The sequence below is a fragment of the Procambarus clarkii genome, chromosome 93 (assembly GCF_040958095.1).
Source record: "Procambarus clarkii isolate CNS0578487 chromosome 93, FALCON_Pclarkii_2.0, whole genome shotgun sequence".
In the NCBI taxonomy this organism is placed as follows: Eukaryota; Metazoa; Arthropoda; class Malacostraca; order Decapoda; family Cambaridae; genus Procambarus; species Procambarus clarkii.
The window spans coordinates 8,850,417-8,872,828 of NC_091242.1; the positions used below are offsets into that span (position 1 = coordinate 8,850,417).

General features: G+C 46.2%; 1 long non-coding RNA gene across 1 annotated transcript; it reads left to right on the plus strand.

The window, feature by feature from the left end:
• Positions 1 to 2,057: 2,057 nt before the first annotated feature.
• LOC123746820 (uncharacterized) lies at positions 2,058 to 13,602 on the plus strand. The gene is made up of 3 exons (XR_006771563.2): positions 2,058 to 2,167; positions 12,057 to 12,152; positions 12,384 to 13,602. It is a non-coding gene; the product is annotated as an uncharacterized lncRNA (long non-coding RNA).
• Positions 13,603 to 22,412: the final 8,810 nt, after the last annotated feature.

Below are 22,412 nucleotides of genomic sequence, written 5' to 3' on the forward strand. Positions count from 1 at the left end.
GCATACCTGGTTACCTGGTTACCTGGTTGATACCTGGTTGATACCTGGTTGATGGGGTTCTGGGAGTTCTTCTACTCCCCAAGCCCGGCCCGAGGCCAGGCTCGACTTGTGAGAGTTTGGTCCACCAGGCTGTTGCTTGGAGCGGCCCGCAGGCCCACATACCCACCACAGCCCGGTTGGTCCGGCACTCCTTGGAGGAATAAATCTAGTTTCCTCTTGAAAATGTCCACGGTTGTTCCAGCAATATTTCTTATGCTTGCTGGGAGGACGTTGAACAACCGCGGACCTCTGATGTTTATACAGTGTTCTCTGATTGTGCCTATGGCACCTCTGCTCTTCATTGGTTCTATTCTACATTTTCTTCCATGTCGTTCACTCCAGTACGTTGTTATTTTACTGTGTAGATTTGGTACTTGGCCCTCCAGTATCTTCCAGGTGTATATTATTTGACTATATATTATTTGAGATTATTTGGCATAATGGGTCTGAAAGGCATAGGGGGGGGTGGCGGGTTGAGAGGTAGAGTGAGGCTGAAAATCAGATGGAGGATGAGAGGGAGGGGTGGAGCAGGAGAAAGGGGGTGTGGGGAAGGGGGGACCATGGAGCATGGGGGTGTGAGTAGAAGAGAGGTATTAGTCATGGGGGGAATCAGGAGGTAGGTGAGGGTTTTGGGGATATATGGGGAAAAGAGGAAAGTGGGGGAAGAGGGAGGTGGGGGCTGAGGATAGACGGGTCTATCCTCAGCCCCGCCAAGGATAGACCCGTCTATCACGGGTCCTGGGGGCCACCAGTGGTGTAGTTAGGGTGTGGCAGCACAACACGGGTCCTGGGGGCCACCAGTGGTGTAGCTAGGGTGTGGCAGCAGAACACGGGTCCTAGAGGCCACCAGTGGTGTAGCTAGGGTGTGGCAGCAGAGCACGGGTCCTGGGGGCCACCAGTGGTGTATCTCGGGTGTGGCAAAGTTAAACAAACTATCCTTAGTTAAAAAAGATCTTCAATTGTGTGATCTGTCTTTGATTGTATTATTATTGTGATTGTATGTAGTTAAACGTATTATTTCCTACCGTTAAGCGTATTGTATTTAATGGTTAAATTGCATTTTATTATGTTATGGTAAAGTTGTGTTTGAGATGATATCAGAGGTTTGGTCAGGAACACAAACTCAGCGCTTGACATACGCGCTATTTTCCTTATATACGCCTCTGGGAATAATATATAGCATTTTGACGTCAAAATCCCCAATGACCTAAATATGATGTATTATAAATCATAATTGGTCACAAACATTCACGTTTTCTACATGTGGGTCATTTGGTTAGGCTAGGCTGGGCTGCGCTAGGCCAGGCTAGGCTAGGCAAGGCTAGGCCAGGCAAGGCTAGGCCAGGCTAGGCCAGGCTAGGCTAAGCTAGGCTTGGCTAGGCTAGGCTAGGCTAAGCTGGGATCTAGTATTTTGGTTCACCATTTTCTATTCGGACAGGCCTGGGGACGGAGGGAGGGGGGGGGGGAATGGCACGATAATTGACCTCATTACCTGACGTCAATAATTATCATTCTCTCTCATTCCCTCCTTCCATCTTTCTTATCCATCGTTATTGTCCTTCCCACCATCCCCTCCTCCCGCCTGGATGTATGGCGGCCCACCAGTTGATAATGACTCAACAGCCGTCAATTCATCAATACCAGTCTGACACGCTCAACCCGCCATCAATCACAATGTCACAATAACACACACACACACACACACACACACGCACACACACACACACGGGGGGTTGAGAGGCGGGACCAAAGAGCCAGAGCTCAACACCCGCAAACACAACTAGGTGAGTACACACACACACACACACACACACACACACACACACACACACACACACACACACACACACACACACACACACACACACACACGCACGCACGCACACACACACACACACACACACACACACACACACACGCACACGCACACACACACACACACACGCACACACACACACACACACACACACACACACACACACACACACGCACGCCGCACAGGTCCAGCACAGGTTCAGCACAGGTTCAGCGCGGGGTCCGCCCGCCTGTCTCACTCTAGCGCCAATACCAACACCACTACCGCCTGGGACGCTACACACTGCTCCTGCCCCCACGTCTGGGTATTCCGGTGAGTTGGGTATGGGTATGGCGACAGTTGGGGGGGGGGGTGTGGTAGTGAGAGACTGCTGGTGGTAGGTGGTGGTGGTGGGACTGGTTGGGCCTGGTGGTAGGTGGTGGTGGTGGGACTGGTTGGGCCTGGTGGTAGGTGGTGGTGGTGGGACTGGTTGGGCCTGGTGGTAGTATTATTGGATCGTGTTTTGGGAAGTATTTACCCATCGTGTTGACGCCCAAACAGTGGTTATATCAGATGTGTTGGTACCCACTGGTTATACCAGGTGTTTTGGTACCCACTGGTTATACCAGATGTTTTTTGATACCCACTGGTTATACCACATGTGTTGATACCCACTGGTTATACCAGGTGTGTTGGTACCCACTGGTTATACCAGGTGTGTTGGTACCCACTGGTTATACCAGGTGTGTTGGTACCCACTGGTTATACCAGGTGTGTTGATACCCACTATTTATACCTGACGTGTTGACACCCACAGTGGTTGAGAGGTAATCAACCAGGTATCAACCAGGTTATACCAGATGTGTTGGTACCCACAGTGGTTATACCAGATGTGTTGGTACCCACAGTGGTTATACCAGATGTGTTGGTACCCACAGAGGTACACTTTGTACCCAAAGGTGCCAGAATTTGACGAAAAACTGTACCCAAATGGATCCATGTGTGTCGTCCGGGGTTGATTGAAGGATTCGAACCCCAGACAACCGAGGCTACATGCACCTCAGTGTGTCTGGTACTTACTGGCTTGTTACACACGTGACTCCAACACGCGAGATAATTTTTTTTTAAATTTTGCCCCGAGGGGCGAGTTTATTGGAACACGCGAGATGTTGGGGGACTGGTGGTGGTGGTAGGTGTGGTGGGTGGTGGCAGGTGTGGGTGGTGGTGGTGGTAGACTGATGGTGGTAGGTGTGGGTGGTGGTGGTGGTAGACTGATGGTGGTAGGTGTGGGTGGTGATGGTGGGAGATGGTAGTGGCAGGTGTGGGTGGTGGGAGATGGTAGTGGCAGGTGTGTGTGGTGGTGGGAGATGGTAGTGGCAGGTGTGGGTGGTGGTGCTGGGAGATGGTAGTGGCAGGTGTGGGCGGGTTTGATATGGGTTGTGGTACTCAAGTAATTAAGCTTGCTGAAGTGGAACTACAGCTCTTTGGTCCCACCTCCCAGCTACCAATCAATCATCTGGTGAAATGGTTCTCTGAACCTGTTTTGCCACAATACAAGTTGTATATGGAGTCTGCCCCCCCCCAGACTTGATCCCACATCACATGTGTTAACTATTAAGTCAGTGAAATTAAACGAATCCTTTCCTGTATGCCCCCCCTCCCCCCACACAGGGGTTTGGTAGCTGAGTAGGCAGCGCGCGAGACTCATAATCCTGAAAACCGGGTTCGATTGCACTAGTCAGCTGCTGGAGAGTTAAAGATCAGTGGTAGTAGTGGGCATTAAAGAACAGGAAAGGCTCCAGTTGGACAGAATGAAATGGTAAGGACACTGCGGCAGTGATTGAGATCCTACAGGGGTTACAGATGGAAGGGGCTGGACAAAGCATACAGAAGGTTTTCAGGCTAGACTGTCACCTGCAGGAACAGATCCAGACTGCTAATCATGGGAGACTTCAACCACGGGAAGATAGATTGGGAGAACAGAGACCCGCATGGAGGACCAGAAACATGGAGAGCTAAGCTGCTGGACTTGGCGACAAGAAACGTTCTAGGCCAAGACATCAATGGACCGACAAGAATGAGAGAAGATGAACCAGCAATGCTTGACCTGATTTTCACTCTGAATGAGTCGGATATAAGGGAAGTTAAGGTGGAAGCCCCCTTGGGAATGAGTGATCACAGTGTACTGATATTTGAGTACTTGGTAGAGATACGAGTAATCTTGCTCCCCAAAAAATAGAAAACAAGGGGGTGGCATATCGAAAGTGAAATTATGAGGAAATTAGAAAATTCCTAAGAGAAATGCCATGGGACACAGAACCTAGAACTAGGACCGTATAAGACATGATGGACTATGTCACCTTAAAGTGTCAGGAGGCAGTAAACAGGTTTATCCCCCCCCCCCCTAAAAAAAAAAGAAGCAAAACAAAAATCCATGGTTTAATAGGGCATGTATAGAAGCAAAGGAAAGGGACAAAATGACATGGAGGAACTTCCAAAATAACAGAACAGCAGAAAGAAGAGAGAGATCCACGAGGTCCAGGAATGAGTATGTCACTGGGAAAAGAGAAGCAGAGACACTGTATGAAAATGATATAGCAAATAAAGCCAAGACCGAACCAAAACTGCTCCACAGCCATATCAGGAGGAAAAAACAGTGAAAGAACAGGTGATGAAACTTAAAACAGGCGAGGACAAGTACACAGAGAATGACTTAAGAGGTGTGTGAAGAACTCAACAAGAGATTCCAGGATGTCTTCAAATTGGAACGAAACGAAATCCTTGAGCTACGAGAGAGGGGCAGTAAACCAAGAGGCCATGGAAGGATTCAAAATTACCAAAGATGAGGAAAAAGAGGCATCTGTTGGTTCTGGACGTGAGATAGGCTGTTGGTCAGGACGGAATCTCACCATGGGTACTGAATGAGTGTGCAGAAGTACTTTGCTTGCCACTCTCCATAGTGGTCACTGGAGACGGGAGACCCAGAAATATGGAAGTACGGCTAATGTAGTCCCAATATACCAAAAGGGCCAGATAAAGGCCAGTGGCTTTAACGTGTATACCAAGCAAGGTGATGGAGAAGATCGTGACAAAGTACCTACTAACACATCTGGAGAGACAAGACTTCGTGACAACCCATCAACATGGGTTCAGGGAGGGTAAATCTTGACTCACAGGTTTTACAGATTTCTATGATCAAGTGACAAAGATTAACCAAGAAAGAGAAGGTTGGGCAGACTGTGAAGCAGTCTAGAGAAACAGGCAGGAGTAACTGGTAGGGTGCTCTAGTGGATAAGTGAGTACCTAAGCAATAGGAAGTAGAGAATTACAGTGAGGGGTGAGACCTCAGATTGGCGTGAAGTCACAAGCAGAGCCTCACAGAGTTCGTATTCGGACCTATCCTGTTACTGATATACGTAAGTGATCTCCCAGAGGGTATAGACTCATTCCTCTCAATGTTTGCTGTGATGCCAAAATTATGAGAAGGATTAAGACAGAGGAGGACAGCTTGAGGCTTCAAGAAGACCTGGACAAACTGAAAGAATGGTTCAACAAATGGTTGTTAGAGTTTGACCCGAGCAAATGTAATGAAGATAGTGAAGGGAGCAGGAGGCCAGATACAAGGTATCATTTGGGAGATAAAATTCTTCTAGAATCAGGGAGAGAGAGATAAAGACCTGGGGGTTGATATCATGCCACCAGACTTGTTCCCCGAATCCTGAATCATTCAGAATCTTGTATACCACGTATGTCAGACCAATCAAGGAGCATACAGCTCCAGCATGGAGTCCATATCTTATAACTAAATTGGAGAAGGCTCAGGTTTGCCACCAGACTAGTGCCCGAACTCAGGGGCATGAACTATGAGGAGAGACTACGGAAATTAAACCTCACGTCACTGGAAAACAGAAGCGTTAGGGGAGACATGATCACCACATACAAGATTCTCAAAGGAATTGATAAGGTAAACAAAGCCAGTTAATTTAACATAAGGGACAACCACACTAAGGGACACATGTGGAAATTGAGTACCCAAATGAGCCATAAATACATTAGAAAGAACTTTTTTAGTTAATAAATGGAATGCATTAGACAGTGATGTGGTGGAGGCTGACTCCATACACAGTTTTAAGTGTAGATATGATAGAGCCCAGTAGGCTCAGGACCCTGTACATCTGTTGATTGACAGTTGAGAGGCGGGATCAAAGAGCCAGAGCTCAACCCCCACAAGCACAACTAGGTGAGTACACACCACAGGGCAAGTGTGGGTGCTTACGTCACCCAAGCACCAGCATCACCAAGCCAGGGAAGGGTGCCAAGATGCCAATACTGTGGCACTGTCAGCTGTTGGATTCTTACGAGACCTTACGGTTAGCAACACGACCACGTGTCACCTGCTGGCATCCTGACCACGTGTCACCTGCTGGCATCCTGACCACGTGTCACCTGCTGGCATCCTGACCAGCGAGGCACTTAAATGTCAACATCTTCAAGTCGGCAAGCGCGACATTTTACACCGAACAAGTTTCAACTTTGTGAATGTCTTGCCTCCTCCAGTGTGGCTCGTTCTGGTGCGAGTCTCGTTTTTAAGTCCTGTTGTTAGTGCTATCTTTTCACAGGACCTTCCAAGTTTCGTTGTTAATTCAGTTGCTGTAAGAAACCAACCCGTTCTCGCAAATTCGTAAAGTCAATATTGACTTATTAACTACGTGCATAGGTGATATACTAAACATAATAGATACCCTTAAAAAGATTCATAGAAAACACCGACCTTACCTAACCTTGTTAGTATCTTAAGATAAGCATCTTATTGCTTCGTAATTACAATTATTACTTAACCTATACCTATTATAGGTTAGGTAATAATTGTAATTACGAAGCAATAAGATGCTTATCTTAACATACTAAGTAGGTTAGGTAAGGTCGGTGTTTTCTATGAATCTTTTTAAGGGTATCTATTATGTTAAGTATGTCACCTATGCACATATTTAGTAAGTCAATATTGACTTATTAAATTTGCGAGAACGGGTTGAAGAAACTGTACTGTTGGGGGGTGTTGGTTTAGATCCACCTCTCTCTGTACTTACCTTCCCATCCTTTCCTACCTTTCCACATTTCTCAACCTAAATCCAACATGTATACAGTAATGGACATTCATCCTCCCTCCAACCCATACTATACATAGCCTGGGAACTATGTATTACCCATAGGCTGATACCACACCTTCCTCCGCTTGGATTAACTATTAACCCATTGTAAACAGTGCTTTCGACGGTCGAGTTTTCAAGGTGAATGACCGAGGACAGGTTGGATACCTGTCATCCGTGTTGCTTGGGACACGTTCTCAGTCGACCGTGTACAGTGGTCCGTGTTTCCGGCCGTGTTTGATATGATACAACACTGTACTTGTCTGTGAGAACTGGTGTTGCAATATCCGCCAGGGAGCATATTGAGGAGGATGGTGAAATGGACACAAGCCTTTGACTTTCAAATGAGATAACACACATACGTGTATTTCACATGTACGAATTCATGCATATACACATTAACATACACGCTTTCACACAGGCACTTCTCACAGCAGATATACACTGAAGCCCTGACATGTACATACACACTAGTATATATATTCAGTTTATATATTATATAATAGGGAGCCCATCCTCAGAGGAAATCCATTACCATGAGAAATCACCCCCCCCCCCATCAAACCACTTGGATAGTTATCTAGATATTTGTGATGGTCTAGAAGAATATTACAGTTTCAGTAGTCTAGATGTAAACTGACAAGTGAACCTGTGTCCTGAACATTATTTATTTTTAAGTTATAACTTTAATGTAATATAAAGCATTGTTTTAAATATTAAACATATATTCTGAAAATGTTTTCTTTGAAGAATTTAGTTTTTTCTGTAAACCAAATTCTAGGGTACACTCAAATAGTTTTCGAATTCCATATTTTACATTATAAATAATATATTTAGGTAACCAATTATAATGAAACATAACCAAATTTTAATCTAAACATATAAAGTAGATAATAACACTAATTATGTAGTCATTCTCAATCCATTCCCGTGAACATATTTCCTCCCTGAGGTCAAGTTAGTAAATAATAGGAGGGTAACCGGTGATGCCCAGGATAGTCTCTCTCATCCTCCCCCTCTTCCCCTCCTAATGTGCTGCTCCCCCTTCACCTCACACCCCCCCCCCCATCTCCTTACCAATTTCCATTTCCTCTCTTTTTGCCCTCTTTCTCTCCTTCCCTGTCTGGCCTCCAAACTTGAACAGACATTTCCATTTAATACTGAATTCACATTCATCACTTTCCAGTGAGGACATGGAGGGACTTAGTCACCTATCATCAGTTTTCTGAGGGGATCACTATTGGGATTTACCCCATCTTAGTGGAACTGACCCCGGCTAACCTACGCCCATCCTGAACCCCTAGACCACATGCCCTCCCCCGAGAATGTAACCAAAAGGTTGTGTCATGAAAGCCAATCTACCATCTGAACATGTTTCCAAAATGATTATCTTAATTAATTACAATCTACATAAATAAAGTCTATGGAGTTATTCACTGAACATTTCACACACCACAGATTTCATGAAGGAGGGGCACTGGGGCCGTTCCACCCCCCTTTCATGAGATTACTGGGACGACCCCTCCCACTCCCTCCCCCCCTATGTCACTCCCGATAAAATAAACCATTAATCTTATAGTGTTTAATGAGACTAGCCCCAGGCGTCTGACCTCCAACAGCGCCCAAACGTTTCTCCTTCATAGAAACAGATGAGATAATTCGTATGAGTTCCCCGCATACAGTACGAGTCCACTACATATTTAGACGATAAGATAAATTTGATAATGGTGAAATATGTCAACATAGGAGACTGCTGTTTATACAGCTTGACAAGACAGCTGTTTATTTAACATGACATGCTTGTCAAGCTGTTTCTATACCATATCATGCTTGACAAGCTGTTTCTATACCATATCATGCTTGACAAACTGTTTCTATACCATATCATGCTTGACAAACTGTTTCTATACCATATCATGCTTGACAAACTGTTTCTATACCATATCATGCTTGACAAGCTGTTTCTATACCATATCATGCTTGACAAGCTGTTTCTATACCATATCATGCTTGACAAACTGTTTCTATACCATATCATGCTTGACAAACTGTTTCTATACCATATCATGTTTGACAAACTGTTTCTATACCATATCATGCTTGACAAACTGTTTCTATACCATATCATGCTTGACAAGCTGTTTCTATACCATATCATGTTTGACAAACTGTTTCTATACCATATCATGCTTGACAAGCTGTTTCTATACCATATCATGCTTGACAAACTGTTTCTATACCATATCATGTTTGACAAACTGTTTCTATACCATATCATGTTTGACAAACTGTTTCTATACCATATCATGCTTGACAAGCTGTTTCTATACCATATCATGCTTGACAAACTGTTTCTATACCATATCATGCTTGACAAGCTGTTTCTATACCATATCATGCTTGACAAACTGTTTCTATACCATATCATGTTTGACAAACTGTTTCTATACCATATCATGCTTGACAAACTGTTTCTATACCATATCATGCTTGACAAGCTGTTTCTATACCATATCATGCTTGACAAACTGTTTCTATACCATATCATGCTTGACAAACTGTGTATTTAACATTCTTGTCAAGCTGTTTACATACTTTTATACAAGATCATACTTAACAAGACAGCAGCTGGCCATATACTATATCATGTTTAACAAGAGTATATCTAAATATATCCTGCTTGAGATGACAGCTGTGGACATAACAGCTGCTATCACTCACAGGACGCAGCGCCTGGGCCCCACCTCCCATCACAGACCAACACATCTAACAGTAACACTGTTATTATAATAAAATGCTTTATGCTTCCACATATTTTGGTGTTAAATTTACATAATGATAATACGTCATAAAAACTTCTATAATGGCTTGACGGGTTGTCACTGGTCATCTAAATCGCTGGGAAAGAACGGTGTTTTATTTTGTAGTTTGTTAATGAGAGAAAAATTACTTTAAAAAACACAAAACTGGAGGTTACCAGTAGAGCACAACAGTTGTTAAAATATTCGTGATAAGAACGGTTAAACATCGCTCGCACGCACCCCCCCCCCCACACACACACACACACACACACACACACACACATATTAGGGTCTGGTAACTTAGTGGACAGCGCGCGGGACTCGTAATCCTGTGGCCCGGGTTCGATTCCCGGCGCCGGCAGACAAATGGGTGTTCTTCAGAGCCTTGCAACACAGGTGTTCCACAGAGCCATGCAACACAGGTGTTCCACAGAGCCCTGCAACAGTCACCAGTGCACTCGAGTGTCATTATGGGTTGCGTTCGCGCTTGTTGTAAATGGAATACATCAAGCAACAGAGGCCACATCCGACAAGGGTCTTGGGAGCCTGGGGGTCTTGGGAACCCTGGGGGGTCTTGGGAACCCTGGGGGTCTTGGGAACCTGGGGGTCTTGGGAACCTTGGGGGTCTTGGGGACCTGGGGGGTCTTGGGAACCTGGGGGTCTTGGGGACTTGGGGGGTCTTGGGGACCTGGGGGGTCTTGGGAACCTGGGGGTCTTGGGAACCTGGGGGGTCTTGGGAACCTGGGGGTCTTGGGGACCTGGGGGGTCTTGGGAACCTGGGGGTCTTGGGGACCTGGGGGGTCTTGGGAACCTGGGGGTCTTGGGAACCCTGGGGGGTCTTGGGAACCCTGGGGGGTCTTGGGAACCTTGGGGGTCTTGGGAACCTGGGGGTCTTGGGAACCCTGGGGGGTCTTGGGAACCTGGGGGTCTTGGGGACCTGGGGGGTCTTGGGAACCTGGCGGGTCTTGGGAACCTGGGGGGTCTTGGGAACCTGGGGGTCTTGGGAACCTGGGGGGTCTTGGGAACCTGGGGGTCTTGGGAACCTGGGGGGTCTTGGGAACCTGGGGGTCTTGGGAACCTTGGGGTCTTGGGAACCTGGGGGTCTTGGGAACCTGGGGGGTCTTGGGAACCTGGGGGTCTTGGGAACCTTGGGGTCTTGGGAACCTGGGGGTCTTGGGAACCTGGGGGGTCTTGGGAACCTGGGGGGTCTTGGGAACCTGGGGGTCTTGGGAACCTGGGGGGTCTTGGGAACCTGGGGGGGTCTTGGGAACCTGGGGGTCTTAGGAACCCTCTGGGGTCTTGGGAACCTGGGGGTCTTGGGAACCTGGGGGGTCTTGGGAACCTGGGGGGTCTTGGGAACCTGGGGGTCTTAGGAACCCTCTGGGGTCTTGGGAACCTGGGGGTCTTGGGAACCTGGGGGGTCTTGGGAACCCTGGGGGGTCTTGGGAACCCTGGGGGTCTTGGGCCACCACTACTACTACAACAACCACTGCCACCACTACTACCACCACTGCCACAGAACCTGAGTCGCACTGATTTCTCCAGGGACTCCTGGACCCCTTGTGGTACCAGATGCTCGCTCAGCCCTAATGTGCCATCATGGTTGCCACGACCGTGCAGATGGTGCCATCATGGTTGCCACGACCGTCCAGATGGTGCCATCATGGTTGCCACGACCGTGCAGATGGTGCCATCATGGTTGCCACGACCGTCCAGATGGTGCCATCATGGTTGCCACGACCGTGCAGATGGTGCCATCATGGTTGCCACGACCGTGCAGATGGTGCCATCATGGTTGCCACGACCGTGCAAATGGTGCCATCATGGTTGCCACGACCGTCCAGATGGTGCCATCATGGTTGCCACGACCGTCCAGATGGTGCCATCATGGTTGCCACGACCGTGCAGATGGTGCCATCATGGTTGCCACGACCGTCCAGATGGTGCCATCATGGTTGCCACGACCGTCCAGATGGTGCCATCATGGTTGCCACGACCGTCCAGATAATCTTAACATGTAGTCAAGCATCCCCCACCAATGAATATATACATCTTCATATCTTATACTTAAACATTCTTGAAATGATTAATACCCTAAAACAAACTGATCATTTAATCAACCAATTACCTGGACCTCCAGACTTGTGCTAATCAGACTTGGAAAGTTTACTTACTGTGTTCTGGATAATGGTTTAGTATCTGTCATGATGTACTTCAAATTTGGTAAAAAAAAATAAACCAGCAGTGCTAATTTGACATGACACTTTCTGACAGGTGTGGAACGTGTGTTCTTCAGGTAACTGTGTTCACCTGAGCACTGTGCAGGTGGCCCCTCATCGACTGCACCTCTTAACACATCCCAGTTACTAGGTAAATATATATTTATGTATAGGAAATTATGTTATTAAAATTAATATGAATTATATTATTCCATATTATTTCAGATCTGCAACTATATTCCCAGTTTTAATTTTGCTATGCAGTATGAAAGTTATTTTTAGCACATTTTAAATTTTGCAAAAAATATAAAAAAATGGGAATTTATACTGGGAATTTTGCAAAATTCCCAGAATGATTATTAATTTTAGCCCATTTTACCAGGCAAAGGTAAAGGAGGTTCCTGCCATCGTGTGAGAATGGTGGCACCGTTCCTGGTGGGAGCGCCCTTGCGTTCCTTCGTACGAGTGCCAGGCAGCGGCACAGACAAGAGTGCCAGGCTAGTGGCGTGTGACCTCTGCCGCATGTCGACCATCACCCCGGGTAGCCACCAGAGGCAAGTGACCACCATGCCCCACGCCCCCATAGATGACCTCAGCCACCACCCACCACCACCACCACACAAGCTTGCCGACCACCACGCCCTGCAGCTGGTAGACACCACAATGAAACTCCTTCCTCTTTAAGACCACCACCATAACAATGTTACCATGGACAAAATTCCTTCAGATGTGTAAGCACAATGTAGAAGCAAAGACCACATGAGGTACTTACTGAGAGAAACTCATCTTGGCTAAAAGTCCTTCCAGAGTTCATGAACTATGTGTCCCCTTCATTAAGGTCAGTTGTCCACTAGTGAATTTAGAAAGGGGCGCCAGTGAAGGGAAAGCCATCATTTGCCCACCGGCAATGTTCCAAAATGCAAAACATTGCCTATAATGTAACAACGCTTGCAGGGTGCCTTTGAGAACACCAGGGGGTTCAGGAAGAGTGCTCAACGGTTCTGAGTGGTGCAGGACGACCTATGGCTGAGCCGCAGTTGAATATCCATTAACTTTTGCCCTGTATCAATGGAACTACATAGAGAGAGGAAGTCCTGATGGCTTTGACAGGCATGAGAAGAAGGGACAATAATGTAGCCAAGGGCACAGAGGAACCCGACAGGCCGGGTCCTATAGGTGAGGTCACTGAACCAGCCAGAACTTTGGGGAGGAGTTTGAGAGGTCAATAGGAAAGCCAAATAAAGTCCCCCCATCTCTGTGGGGTGCTTGAAGCCATGTTCTGTAACTTAGGGCCTAGGAGACAGCTCCAGGAAATTGGGCATGAGGGCCATGGCTGAGTCTGGCCTTGGGGGGGCACGTCTGAGATCATAGAAGGGAAAGGGTCAGTTATGCTGGGTAAAGGGCAAAGAAAGTAGAGAACATTCCTGTAATTACTGGTTCATGCACTTTACCTGCTGTAATCAATAAGCACTTAATCCGTGTTAAGATACCATGAACATTTATACTCAAGTGCCTTCTTTGGATTTACTAACACACCCTAACAAATTCAAAGAATGCATTTGCCTGGTTTAATAAATTCATGTTACTGAACTATAAAGATATTGTGAGTATTAATTGCAATCCTCTCATGCTCAATAAGTAGGATAGTCCATCATTGCTCTACCATACTCCCCCTCTTTTGTTCACTGCCGGACTTAATGAAGTGTTACACTACCTCTCCTGAGTCTTCTACTTTTGCCTCGGTATCATTAATGCGGCGAACATGTGCACGAGTGCCCCCCATGAACCAGGTGAGAAACAAGCCCTCTCATCCTACCCTTCCTTCTACAAATTGTGACACACACTGTGTGTGTGTCACAATTTGTTTAGTGTCAGAGTGGTTGACAAATGGAATGCATTAGGAAGTGATGTAGTGGAGGCTGACTCCATACACAGTTTCAAGTGTAGATATGATAAGAGCCCAGTAGGCTCAGGAACCTGTACACCTGTTGATTGACGGTTGAGAGGCGGGACCAAAGAGCCAGAGCTCAACCCCCGCAAGCACATCTAGGTGAGCACACACACACACCTCACGTATACTCGTATTATCGAAAGATGGTGGAACACCCTGGGACCATGTCATGCTCCCCCCCCCCCCCACCCCTGCCCCAGGCCGTAGCCTGGTGCTCCCCGCGGCAGAGATAAGCACCAAACCGCCGTCACGGCCTCTGGAGGATTTTCACAGGAAAACTCTGAAGCCTGATACCATTGAGGGGGGAGCCGGAAGCTGCAAACAAAGCCTCGCTCAACAAAGGAAGCGGCTCACAACTAAAGTTTGCCTCAACAAACAACAACAACAACAGCAAGATCTTTTATAAAAAGAGGAATTTTAACACGAGTTTTTGTTTTTTTGTTAGAAAATCCTCCTCGTAATATTATTACAGGTTATATATTACTGTTATTCTTGTGTACCTTAGGGTGAGGTACCTAAGGGTAATGCACCTTAGGGTGATGTATTTTAGGATGATGTACCTTAGGGTGATGTATCTTAGTGTGATGTGCCTTAGGTTATACCTTAGGGTGATATATCTTAAGATGATGTATTTTAGAACATATCTTAGGGCAACCTGTCCTCAGGAAGGAGGTATTCTTGAGGTAATCACTTCAAAAACATTACATAATTAGTGCTGTTATTTACTCTCCATCCTTGGTTAGGTTAAGATTACGTTAGATTAGGTTAGGTTAGGTATGGTTATTTTAATATCAACCTTTTCAGTTATGAAATTCAAAAACTATTTGAGTATTCCTTAGAATTATTTAAAGAAAACCAGACTATTTCAAAGAAAACGAGTTAGGCATAGACTTTTTTATATTTTAAGCCAACGATTTATAATACAATAAAGTTATAACTTGAGAATTTTCTCTATGACAAAGGCTCATTTACTAGTTTACAAGTAGATTATTGTTGGAACCGGAATATGCCTTCAGACCATCAAAAACATTTATATCCATATCCAGGTGTTTAACCAGAACGGCTGGCCGGTCCTTTGATCAATTTACTCTGATAACAGCCGACTTAGAATACTGTACCTTAGGGAATACCTTAGGATGAAGCACCTGTTACTATTGTCTACTGTTTAAGCTTCAACTGAATAAATATATTTGTACCGTGTCTCTGAGTACATGGCAGGAATTTGTAAGTAAAGGACCTTTAACAGTTGTTTAACTTTAACAGTTAACTTCAACAATTATTGACCATTAACCTTTAACAAGTATTACCATCAATTAATATTGATGGTACTTCTTGGTTAGGTTAAGATTACGTTAGATTAGATTAGGTTAGGTATGGTTACTTTAATCTCAAACTTTTCAGTTATGAAATTCAAAAACTATTTGAGTATTCCTTAGAATTATTTACAGGAAACCAGACTATTTCAAAGAAAACGAGTTAGGCATAGACTTTTTTATATTTTAAGCCAACGATTTATAATACAATAAAGTAAACAGAGTGATAACTAATTCTTCACAACTATGCCAGATAATTCTCAGTTCCAATTTATAGGAGGAAATGGGGAGAAATACAACAGAAGATGATTAACTATTCATCACTGTTAATATATAAATGAAAACACACCCCAGAAGTGACTCGAACCCATACTGCCAGGAGGACTATGCAACTTGTGTACAGGGCACCTTATCCACTCGACCATCACGACCAGACAAAAGCTGATGATAGCCGAAGCTATTTTCCCCATCAGCCCGCCGGCACTCTGATGGTAATCTTGGGCATAGTATTTTATCAAATCATCTCATTCTTTGGAGCACACGTGAGGAACACAAACGCGAACAAGCCTGAATGGTCCCCAGGCATACATGCACCTGAACTATTAATATGATGTAATAGGGAGCTGTACGGTGTGTCTGTGTCACGTACCCCAGCATGAAGGGTCGTACAATAGGAGTACGACACCTGCAGACAAGGATAGTTTGCACAGCAGTATTGAGCAACAAATCACCTTCCCTATATATATATCCCCTACTTTCCTATATTTGCTGCTCCAGAGTCCGTCTCCAATATTTTGCACAACCACTACTTACTGCTTATATCCCTCAATATTATATACTATTTTATATATTTTATTTAACATGACTTTCAAACAGGTGTTACATATATTTCGGCCGTATCTAATATATATGGATATAATATTTGCCTTTTAATATATAGTCTGGACTAAATTCTGGAATAAATTCCTAGAATATTTCCATAAAATATTTTGTGAGCCTGGGAGCCAGATACAGCAGAATGGCCCCCAGCCGGCCAGCAGCTGTAGTGGGGCTGGCGATACTTTATTGGAAAATACTAAAAGAAAGAATGCAGGCAAATGCACACACGCCATCAACCCCCTCCCCCCCCCACACATGTGCACTACCCCACACGCCATCAACCCCCTCCCCCCCCACACATGTGCACTACCCCACACGCCATCAACCCCCTCCCCCCCCCCCACACATGTGCACTACCCCACACGCCATCAACCCCCTCCCCCCTCCACACATGTGCACTACCCCACACGCCATCAACCCCCTCCCCCCTCCACACATGTGCACTACCCAATCACTAAAACACATGTGACACGGGGGGGGGGGGGGCCCACAATGTAAAAAAAAACACAGGAGGGCCTCGTGGCTGATTGGGCAGTGCTCTAGGGTCGGAGTTCTAATTTCCTGGAAACACAAACCGAAACTGTCTCCATTTTCCGCTTGTTACAACTCGTAAGTTGTTACATCTTGGCTTAACGTGTTTATGACGTATTATAGAACGTTGTTACAACTTGCTATATTGATTGTTATTACTGGTTAGGAAGTGTTAAAACTTGTTCGAATGTTGTACCAACGTCGTAGTTTCCGTGTGTGTTTGGCGGGAAGGGCCTTGGTTCGATCCCCGGCAGAGGCAGAAACAAATTGGCAGAGTTTCTTTCAACCTGGTGCACCTGTTTACTTAGCAGTAAATAGGTACCTGGGAGTTAGACAGCTGCTACGGGCTGCTTCATGGGGGTTAGTCTTTTGTTAGTGTTCAACTTCACATGGCAGAGGAAGAGCTTCCAGACTTCTTAAATGGCTATTGTGTTATCAGTTTGCAAGAACTACTTGTTGACGGAAGGACTACTGACTACTAACAAGCATCCCCCTGTAGGTACTGTAGAGACTAGGTAAAGGACACTTAGAACATCTACATTGTGTCTCCATACATCAACGTGAATTAATGAAAAGAAAATGCTGGTTATCAAGTGTAAAGTTCTACAGCAAGACGATGCATGAAAGGAGAGGGAGAAGGAGAGCGAGAGAGCGAGAGAGAGCGAGAGAGCGAGAGAGAGAGAGAGAGAGAGAGAGAGAGAGAGAGAGAGAGAGAGAGAGAGAGAGAGAGAGAGAGAGAGAGAGAGAGAGAGAGAGAGAGAGAGAGAGGGAGAGGGAGAGGGAGAGTGAGAGAGAGGGAGAGTGAGAAGGAGACTGCTATTTACCGATTGTCATACAGCATTATACAGACTTACTCACACAAGACTCCTACCTAAGCTAGAGAAGCAGGCTGGTGTGTCCAGAACAATTATAGGTTGGGTAGGAGAGTACCTCTAAGGCAGGAATCAGAGAGCTACAGTGAGAGGGAGCATATCAGAGTGGAGAGACGTAACGGGTGGAATACCACGGTGGAGCCTTATGGGCCCATCCTGTTATCAACAAATAAGAGAAAACTGGTCTCTTTAAATCATTATTTGCTGATGATGCTAAACTAATTAGAAAGATCTTAATATGAATGGACTGATTACATGTGGAGAGAAATTAGCACATTCCAGAGGTCTGAAATATATCTTCTGGACTTGAATTCAGAAAAATACAGAATTAAGAGAAAGGGAAAATGAATGAGGAGACTCGAACCACGGTACAGAAGGAAGAGGAGACAGCTCCCCTTCATCAAACAACGAGAAGGACCTAGGAATACGCCAAACCTAATAACGTCAGAGGCACACATTAGAAAAATAGGGTAAAAAAATGGCAAACTAACCAGAGTGTGTATAACCTGAGATGCTGGAACTTGGACAAAAACTGCTACTGTGTCACTTTCATAAACAACCTATGAGAGACCCACTCTTCAGTATGCAGCACCGGCATGAGAAGACTGCGAGAACTGGACCGCATGAGACAACAGGAGACAAGGAACTAAACAAAGTCAACTTAACATCACCAAGGATGGCAAGAATCATTACATATATTACTTCAAAACCCCAAACACACGGGCCAATTGGACAATTAGAAGAGATAGTTTGGCATGGGGAACGAGGCGTGGAAAAGGCTGGATGGAAGCTATAGACCAAAGCTATACTAGGCAATACATCTTCACCATTAGAGAAGTGGAGTGGGGAGTGCTGAAGTAGTGGAGGCGAGAAACATTCATCAACTCAACAATGACATGATTGAAACGCTTCCCAGAACACCTGAGAAGTAACTACACAGGGCTCAAGAGCTAGAACTAAACTACTTTCAGGCTATCGTCGAATCCCTCCCTTTTATTCTCCCTCCCTCCCTCCCTTCCCTCCTACCTCCCCTCCCTCCCTTCTCTCTTACCTCCCCTCCCTCCCTTCTCTCCTACCTCCCCTCCCTCCCTTCTCTCCTACCTCCCCTCCCTCCCTTCTCTCCTACCTCCCCTCCCTCCCTTCTCTCCTACCTCCCCTCCCTCCCTTCTCTCCTACCTCCCCTCCCTCCCTTCTCTCCTACCTCCCCTCCCTCCCTTCTCTCTTACCTCCCCTCCCTCCCTTCTCTCCTACCTCCCCTCCCTCCCTTCTCTCCTACCTCCCCTCCCTCCCTTCTCTCCTACCTCCCCTCCCTCCCTTCTCTCCTACCTCCCCTCCCTCCCTTCTCTCCTACCTCCCCTCCCTCCCTTCTCTCCTACCTCCCCTCCCTCCCTTCTCGTTCGTCGTCCAGCTTCACGTTGACTCAGCGACCAGACAAAATATTGGGGGGGGGGGGGGGCAGGAATGAAGTACATTTGTCTCACTGGCTGGACTGGCAGCCTCATTCTTCCCCCTCCCCCCCATTCCCTCTCCCTTTCCTAGCACCCGTTTCTCTCTCCCCCCCCCCGTCCTCTCTAGTTGTCACGTCTCAAAAATGATGTACTAAATTGCTTAACCTTACCTAACCCGCTGGACCAAAGATTAGAAAACGGGATATCCCGTTTTCTATTCGTGGGGGCCCATCAGTTAGCGAGCCGCTATGATTACGTACATCATATTTTGACGTCAAATTACGATATGTTATACGAGAGGAAACTCTCTCTCCAAGCCCCTTGTCTCACGTTGTTCCTACTTTCCCCTCACATGGCCTTTTCCCCTCACCAACCTCTCACTAACGACGGGGGGGGGGGGGGGGGTGCGGCACGTAGAGCGGAAAGACGGATGCTGCTCTCCTTAACTGATGAGGATGTGAGCGTTGCAGCGGAGAGATGTGTCATCTCCCGGACGTGATCATGGAGATGATGACACAAGCATCATGCGTACAGAGGAGATGCACGCCCAACGCTGATACATATATGTACGTGTATGAGAAAGGTGCTCGTGTACACAGGCACGCGCGCACACACATAGTCTAGAGCGCTGTCCACTCAGCCACCAGCCCCCTTACGTGCGTGTGTGTGAGCGTGTGTGTGTGTGTGTGTGTGTGTGTGTGTGTGTGTGTGTGTGTGTGTGTGTGTGTGTGTGTGTGTGTGTGTGTGTGTGTGTGTGTGTGTGTGTGTGTGTGTGTCTGTATTTACCTAAGTGTAGTTACAGGATGAGAGCTACGCTCGTGGTGTCCCGTCTTCCCAGCACTCTATATGACAAAGAGTCATATACGGGACACCACGAGCGTAGCTCTCATCCTGTAACTACACTTAGGTAAATACAGACAGACACACACACACACACACACACACACACACACACACACACACACACACACACACACACACACACACACACACACACACACACACACGTACGTTAAAGGGCTGGTGGCTGAGTGGACAGCGCTCTAGACTCGTGGACCTAGGAACCGAGGTTCGATCCCGGCGCAGGCGGAAAAAAAAATGGGTAGAGTATCCTTCACCCTGATGCACATGTTCACCTAGCAGTAAATAGGTACCTGAAAGTTAAGACAGCTGCTACGGGCTTCTTCCTGGGTGTGTGTGTGTGAATATTAGGATTAAGGACCTGCCCGAAATGCTATGCGTACTAGTGGCTGTACAAGAATGTAAGAACATTGTATATATTCCATTCACCTAGGCTGTATGGGATTCGAACCCTGGATCTCAAGCGTGTGAGGCCGTAGGTCTATCAACTCAGCAATGAGCAATCTTAAAAGGACTAGAATCTTTATTTCAAGGGAAGTATAGATGGCAATTTATTTAACTTGTATATAAAAAGGTAGTAGATACTAGGTGTAGGGAAAATCCCTACCACCAATATAATCCCTATCTACCACATCTATCCCCCCCCCCCCCTTATCTTCCCTATGCAGTACGCAAAACTCTCTTACTCTTTCCTGCACACAATACTCATGCTTCATGCCCAGTAAGCTACAGAACGCCTCCTCCTACAATCCACAATCCTCCCCCAGCACAATTCCTCTCCCCCCTAAGCACAATGCTCGCAAGCATCATCACCCCCAGCGCCCGCGCACGCAATTACCAATCATCAGTGAACGATGCAAAAATAGCGATATATGCAAATTTTGCGAGTCGGTGAAAGAAGGTAGTCTTTTTTGTCGCTGCCGTTCGTCGAGTGAATTACGGAGAACAATGAGTGTTAGCAGCGAACGAGGGAACGGTGGAACGAGGGAGGGAACGGTGGAGGACAGGAACGAAGAGAAGTGAGCAGGACACGAGAGAACAAGGGATGGAATGAGCAGGTAGCTGCGGATAATTACACACACACACACACATACATACACACACACACACACACACACACACACACACACACATTGGTGGAGGCTGACTCCATACACAGTTTCAAGTGTAGATATGATAGAGCCCAATAGGCTCAGGAACCTGTACACCTGTTGATTGACGGTTGAGAGGCGGGACCAAAGAGCCAGAGCTCAACCCCCGCAAGCACAACTAGGTGAGTATACACACACACACACACACACACACACACACACACACACAAACACACACACACACACACACACACACACACACACACACACACACACACTTCTCACACGGTGAGAAGGTGGTGGAGGCCAAGACCGTCAGTAGTTTCAAAGCGTTATATGACAAAGAGTGCTAGGAAGACGGGACTCCACGAGCGTAGCTCTCATCCTGTAACTACACTTAGGTAATTACACACACTACACACACAAGGCTCGGGAACCTACACTGATAAGTTATTCCAGAGGAGTCAGGGGGCGGTAGAGGAGTTTTAGGCCCACACACACGTCAAAGTTTAGAGCCCTGGTACAACTCCTTATTGCCAGGTGCAGAGAGCAACAGTGCTACTCCCCCAATGCAGGCGATGAGTCACAATAACGTGGATAAAGTATGTTGACCAGACCACATACTAGAAGGTGAAGGGACGACGACGTTTCGGTCCGTCCTGGACCATTCTCTAGTCGATTGAGAATGACAGCTCCTCCAATGCATTACCTTCTGCACGGAACATCATAACATAAGAATAACGGAAATTGCAGGTCTATTGCCCCATGCGAAGCAGCACTTATTTATATCCATCTAAAATTATTAATATAAATGTCTCAACCCATCTTCAGACAAAGTCCATTCCATCCAGCGGTCGACCCCATCAACGTATTCATTAATTTTAACATACTGTTCATTCAAAATCAGAATTCTCTCAAATATAAATTACTATTGTTATATACGTTAGCATATTGTGCATATTTAGGTTAGGTGTTTAGGTTCTGTTGGCTATTATTTGTATTTGCAGTACGTGGGAGAAGCATTTATAGAATTATGGTTCGAACAGAGGACGTGAGCGAAGCACTTGTTCCGGAAGTGTTCAAACGTCATTAGTTGCAACCATTCCATTCACCTGGGCTCTAGGAGACTCGAACCCCGGACCCACGCGTGTGAAACAGAAGCTCTATCGACTGAGCTATGAGAAGTCTTAATAAGAAAAATTTTCATTTTTTTCACCAGAACAACTTTTCAGGTGTAAGCTAAAGCAATTATCAAAAGAGCTCAATCATAGTCATTAAAGGTAATGTGGCTGAACTAGGACTCATTACTCAAGTGTGTCTCTCTAAACACACATCTAGCAGAGTGGTTATCTTGAGGTTATCTTGAGATGATTTCGAGGCTTTTAGTGTCCCCGCGGCCCGGTTCTAGACCAGGCCTCCACCCCCAGGAAGCAGCCCGTGACACCTGACTAACACCCAGGTACCT